A 7088-nucleotide genomic window follows, 5' to 3' on the forward strand; every position below is an offset into this window, starting at 1 on the left:
CACTGAAGCCTGCTAGGAGACCACCCCATGTCCTGCGAAGGTAGAGGGACCCAGGTGCTATAGCCATCCAAGTTATCCTGGATCTGCCCTCCTTCCAAAAGATAAGGCTTGGTAAGCAGTTTCAGTGAGTGGTGTATAGAGAGGAGGAAACCGAGCCAGTGTTGATAGCAGCAACATAAAAGGGGTAGGAGGGAAGCTGCCTTAGGCAAAACCAGAATGTGTATTCCAGAATATAACAATTTACATTGTTTCAGAATTTAGTTTTCTGCTGTAGGACTTGGTATCATTGTAGCATGAAGTACATGGGGCCCCGATGATTGTATCCTATAGCCTATTATGCACAATATGTCAATTTTTTGTTTTTCACCAAAAAGTTTAGTAGCAATTGGACATCTAATTTAATGCCAATGAAAATGGTAGAATCAGAGGCTAAAATAGGGAAAGAACAAATTAAAAATTACTTAGGCTTTGTCTACACTAAAGAGTTTTGTTGATGCAGTCAACGATCAAAAACCGGTATAATTACATGGATTGTGCATGTTCACACTACGCTCCTGTCGGCAGAGTGTGTCTAGGTGCTCTAGCATTGACAGTGAAGCAGTGTACTGTGGGTAGCTATATCACTGTGCTACTTGCCACCTTCTGGAGCTAGGAGTTGCGGGAAGGCAGAGTGGATCGCAGTGCATCAAGGGGGTGGGTTCAATGTCCCAGGATGCAGTTCTTTCCGTCTCAGCATTCCATGGGCTTCCAACTGCATTTCACAGCATTTTTCAATGGCCCCTGTTTACTGTGTGCCCGCCATCTCTGTCTGAAAGGATGGATGCTGCACTGCTTTCTACAGTTGTAGTTACTGTTATGAACACCTTGCAGATGGTCAGGCAGTATACCTTGAGCTCCAAATCTGAACAGGAATCAGTTGCCTGACCTGCTGTGTTCCATGGAAAGAAACACCAGTTTACTTTTGGTGTTCACAGAGCAGCTGAACATGGACCGTCGTTTTTGGGCTCGGGGAAACAACCACTGAGTGATGGGATTGTATCATTATGCAAGTCTGGGATAAAGAGCAGTGGCTGCGGAACTTTTGGATGTGGAAAATCACCTTCCAGGAACTATGTGCGGAGCTTGCCCTAGCACTGCGGTGCAAGGACATCAAAATGAGAGCTGCCCTCTTGGTGAAGAAGCACGTGGCGACCACTGTGTGAAAGCTGGCAACTCCAGACTGCTATCAGTCAGTCACAAATCAGTTTGGAGTCGAAAAGTCGATTGTTGGGGCTGCGTTAATGCAAGTGTGCGGGGCCATTTATCTCATTGTACTACGAAGGACTGACTCTTGGCAATGTGTGTGAAATAGTGGATGGCTTTGTGGCAATGGGCTTCCCTAACTGCGGAGGGGCGATAGATGGCATGCATGTTCCAATTTTGCCTCTGGACCATCTTGCGACAGAGTACATCAATAGAAAGGGGTACTTCTCTGGTATTGCAGGTGCTTGTGGATCACCATGGGCATTTCACTCATATCCACGCAGGGTGGTCCGGGAAGAGGCATGAAACACATCTTGAACACTGGCCTGTACAGAAAGCTCCAAGCAGGGACTCAGAGCAGAAGATTCCAGTGGGGGATGTTAAAATGCCCATCATGATCTGGGGAGACCCATCATACCCCTTACTCCCATGGGTCAATAAACCCTACACAGGAAACCTGGACAGCAGCAAGAAGCGCTTCAACAGTAGACTGAGCAGGTGCAGAATGACTATGGAATGTGCCTTTGGCAGATTAAAAGTGTTTTGGCACTGCCTTTATGGCAGGTTAGACATAAATGAGGGAAACATACCCATGGTCGTAGCAGACAGCTGCATGTTCCATAATATTTGAGAGGCTAAGGGTGAAAAGTTTCCCCCATGGTGGAGTGCGGAGGCAGATTGCCTGGCTGCTGAATTTGAGCAGCCAGACACCAGGGATATTAGAGGGGCACAACGGGGGGGCTATTCAAATCAGGGAGGTTTTGAGGCAACATTTTGATGAGAACCAATAATGTCTTTCTATACAGCACTCTGCCATGCTTTGTTAACTTTCTGCCTTGCATGAAAATTGTGGTGATTCCTGACCTGGATTGGTAGTCAGCAAATGATCAAACTGCCACTATGTATTACTATCAGCAGCAACCACCATGTGTAGGAGACAGATTGGTCATCTTTTAGGGAGTTTTTTAATTAAATACCAATTAACACTCTCAAGGCTTGGTGGGGAGGGAGATAAGGCAGGGCAGTGTAGGCTCTCATAGCTGGACTTACACACAGCTATCATTTTGAAAGGGGTCCGAATGGGTGGAGTGAATGGGGTACCAAGATTTTCTGAGAAGTTGCAAGGACCGGGTGGAAGGAGATTGGGGAGGGCATGGGAATCCGTTCTGTATTGGCTGCACGGTGGGGTGAGCAAGCATGTGTTCTGCCTGGCACATGATTAGGGACTTCATCTCTTTGCTCCTGCAGCAGTTTTATCATCCACTCCTGGCCCTTTACAATGCGCTTTGGAGCACCTCTCAGAACATGTCCTTGGTTCACTTGGTTGCTTCCTTATCTGGTGTAAGCACTCCATTGGTGTGTAGGAGGTTCCCCTGAAAGCCACATGAACAGTACACAGAAGCATGATTGTTAGTTCATGCACTGCACTGAATCATTACAGTAAAATACACCTCTTTACATATGAATCACTTTCTCACTGTCTCTTGGCAAGCACACATCTCAGCGAAGACCCTAAACGTGGTGAGTTGGGCTTGGGTTGGGTTGGGCAAAAGGTCTATGTGGCTTTTTAAGGGGATCAGTGCAGGCAAATAGGGACAATATTGTAAATTCTACCACCATTTTCCACAGGCGGGGGTTATCAAAGCCAGTATCTCACTCCTGAGGGTAAGCAAGGATGCAAGAATGCATCTACTACGTGTGGCTTCAGACCCGGGCCCTATGCTGCTCGCCTGTGTGCTGCTTTTGTCTCTGCACAAGCAATTGCCAAATTGGTGCAGGAAAGCTTCCTACAATGGGGGAAGGAACAAAGCAGCTCTGCCAAGAAACCTTCGGCAGAGGATTCGGGAGTACCTCCAAGCAAGTTTCCTAGAGATCTCTCTGGAGGATTCAGGGCACACTGTTCCACCACACTGCTTAGCTGCACAGGGGAATGTGGAGCACACTCAAACACAGCTAGTATTGTACATTTCTATCCCTCCACCCACTTCTAGAATATACAGAGCAAAAGCCAGCTCTACCTCATATAACCGAGCAGCATCAACTCAAAAAGATCACTTACCAGGTTGCTCCTCTCCTGCATCATGTGTGCCAGAGATGGACTGTTGGGACTGGCTCGTCCCTTCTGGAGTGGAAAAGAGGTCCTGACTCACCGTGTCACCGGGCGACCCTGCCGTGTGCACCACGTTATCCCCCACTCCACATCCACAGCTTTGTTGTCAGGGTTGAGTCACTGTCCGCCGCCTCCAACCCCACTAAAGTATCCACAGGGCTCTTGGGGGTGGAGGTGGGGTCACCGCCAAAGATAGCGTCTTGCTCCTTATAGAAGCAGCAGGTCTCCAGCGCAGCACAAAAGCGACAGTTTGCCTCCTTTGCCCTCTGGTACACCTGCCTCAGCTCCTCCATCTTCGCATGGCACTGTTGCGTATCCTGTTCATAGCCCTTCTCCAACAAACCATGAGAAATCTGACCGTTGGTATCGAAGTTTCTACTGCAAGAGCAGAGCTGGGACTGCACAGCCTCCTCTCCCCACAGTACCAGCAGATCCAACATCCACTTGAAGCAGGAGAGCATTTGCTGTGTGGAGTTGCCATGGTCGGCTGGGAAGATGGGTGGTGAGCTGTCCACGCCGAGCAAACAGGAAGTGGAATTTCAAACATTTCTGGGCCTTTAAAGGGGAGGGGCAGAAGCCTGTTTACAGTACCTGGGTGCAGGGCAGTGGAGTTTGAACTGCTGACCAGAGCAGTCCAGATTAGCATTGTGGAACACCTCCTGGAGGCCATTTCCAGTGACACGCGCGGTGTCTACACTGACATTGTCTATATAAGTTTGCCTCAAAAAGCTCTGCGTCTCTTCTTGAGTTTGTTTTATTTTGTTGGCAAAGCAGAAGAGTTTTGTCAGCAGAAAGAGCATTGCAGTGTTTACACCTCCACTTTTTTTTTTGTCGATGAAATCTGACCCTTGTCAACAAAACTGTGCAGTGTAAACCAGGCCTTAGACAAGTTAGATGTCTTCAAGTTACCAGGCCTGATGAAATACATCCTAGAATACTCAAGGAGCTGACTGAAGAGATATGAGTCATCAGTGATTATCTTCAAAAAGCCTTGGAAGATGGGAGAGCGTGCAGAGGACTAGAAAAGGGCAAATATATTTCTACATTTACAAGTGTACGATGGCAAAGCTGTACCGATACAGGTGTCCTGCTGTAAGAGCATTCCTGTAGCCGCGTTATTATGCCAATGGGAGAGAGATTTTCTGTCGACCTAATAAAACCAGCTCAATGAGCGGTGGTAACTATGCCAGCGGGAGAGTGTCTACTGTTGACATAGCTCTGTGCACACGAGCGCTTATGCTGGCAGTATTTGTTGCTCTGGGGTTTGTTTGTTTTTCACACCCCTGAGTGACAAAAGTTATGCTGACATAAGTGCTAGTGTAAACATGGCCATGTTGGCCAGCTATAAAAAAGAGAATAAGGACAATTCTGGGGGATTACAGACGAGTCAGCTTAACTTCAGTACCTGGAAAGATAATGGAGCAAATAATTAAGCAATCAGTTTGCAGAGAGCTAGAAGATAAGATAAGTAACAGTCAACATGGATTTGTCAAGAATAAAACATGTCAAACTAACCTAATACTTTTCTCTGACAGGGTAACAAGCCTTGTGGATGCGAGGGAAGCAGTAGCTGTGGTATAGCTTTAGGAAGTTTTTTTGATACTGTCTTGCATGACTCGCTCATAAAAAAAAATAAAAAAAAAATAGGGAAATACAATCTAGATGGAGCTACTATCAGGTGGGTGTGTGACTGTTTGGGGAACTGTTCTTAGAGAGCAGTTATCAGTGGTTCACATTCAAGCTGGATGGGCATCACGAGTGGGATGCCAGAGGGATTGGTCCTGGATCTGGTTCTGTTCAATATCTTCATCAATGATTTAGATGATGCCAAGCTGGGAGGAGTTTCCACTGCTTTGGAGGATAGGATTAAAATTCAAAATGATTTGTTCAAACTAAAAATGGTATGAAGTAAATGGATGAAATTCAATGAGGACAAATGCAAAGTACTCCACTTAGTAAGGAACAGTTAGTTGCACACATGGAAGATGACTGCCTAGGAAGGAGTACTGCGGAAAAGGGTCCTGGGGGTCAGTGGATCACAAGCTAAATAATACCCCTCCCCCCAAAAAGCAACCATTCTGGGATGTATTAGCAGAAGTGTTGTAAGCAAGACCCGAGAAATTATTCTTCTGCTCTACTCCACACATTAGGCCTCAACTGGAGTATTGTGTCCAGTTCTGGGCACTATATTTCAGGAAAGATGTGGACAAATTGGAGAAAGTCCAGAGAAGAGCAACAAAAATGATTAAAGGTCTAGAAACCATGACCTATAAGGGAAGATTGGGGTGAAAAGGGGGGGGGGGGTTTAGTCTGGAGACAAGAAGACAGAGGGGGACATGATAACCTTTTATGTACTTGAAAACTTGTTACAAGGAGGAGGGAGGAAAATTGTTCTTTTTAACACCTGAGAATAGGCTTAAACTGCAGCATGGGCGGTTTAGGTTGGACATTAGGAAAAACTTCCTAACTGTCAGGGTAGTTAAGCACTGGAATTAATTGTCTAGGGATGTTATGGAATCTCCATCACTGGAGATTTTTAAGGGCAGGTTAGACCACCACATCTGGGAATAGAAATTGTATGGCGGGCCATGAATGCTCACAAAATTGGGGTTGGGATGCGGGAGGGGGTGAGGGCTCTGGTTGGGGGTGCAGGTGGGGTCAGGTCAGAAATTAGTTCAGGTTGTGGGCAGGGGCTCCAGGCTGGGTCAGGGTGTTGGGGTGGGGGCTGAGGACTCCAGCTGGGGGTGGGGCTGGGGATGAGGGGGCTGAGGTGCAGGAGGCTGCTCCGGGCTGGGTTCGAGGGGGTCGGAGGGCAGGAGGTTGAGGCACGGGGAGAGGCTCAGGGATGCAGGCTCTGGGCGGCGCTTACCTCAAGCAGCTCTTGGAAGCAGCATGTCCCTTCTCTGGCTCCTACGCGGAGGTGTGGCCAGGCAGCTCTGCATGCTGCCCCATCCGCAGGCACCGCCCCTGCAGCTCCCATAGGCTGTGATTCCCAGCCAATGGGAGCTGTGGGGGTGGCGCTTGGGGCGGGGGCAGCGTGAAGAGCGGAGCCCCCTGGCTGCCTCTATGCATAGGAGCCAGAGGGAGGCCATGCCGCTGCTTCCTCTGACCCTGCTCCCCAGCTGCAGCACTGGAGCAGGGCAAGCCCTGCTCCCCAGCAGGAGCTCGAGGGCTGGATTAAAACAGCTGGCAGGCCGTAGTTTGCCCACCCCTGGTCTAGATAATGCATAGTCCTGCCATGAGTGCAGGGGACTGGACTAGAAGACTTCTCGAGGTCTCTTCCAGTCCTACGCTTCTATGATTCTATAAGTACCTGTTGTACATCAATGGAGAATGATTTTTCCAATTCTGTCATACTCGATTGTTCATGCTGTCAGATTCAACAAAAGTGGGTCTGAATGTACACTTTCCCTTGCTGCTATGACAGGAAATCTACTGTCGTTCCCTGTGGAAAGAAGGAGCACCTCTCTGTACCATTGCTGTCTCAGCCATGCAGGGATAAGTATCATACTGTCTGAGTTCTGTCTAATCATCTTCACAAACTTCAACTCATACATTAGATCTGTACCCCAATTGAGGAGGAATGGATCTGTTACAGAGTAAGCATCCTCTTCTGCTCTTCAACACTATTTCAGCATTTCACCCCGGCGTTTCCGGGCGCTCAGTGTTTGCACACCCCATCGAGAGTCATTTCCTAAAAGGTCTGGAAAAGATCCATCCTCCTGTAGATGAAGCC

The sequence above is a fragment of the Emys orbicularis genome, chromosome 22 (assembly GCF_028017835.1).
Source record: "Emys orbicularis isolate rEmyOrb1 chromosome 22, rEmyOrb1.hap1, whole genome shotgun sequence".
Lineage (NCBI taxonomy): Eukaryota > Metazoa > Chordata > Testudines > Emydidae > Emys > Emys orbicularis.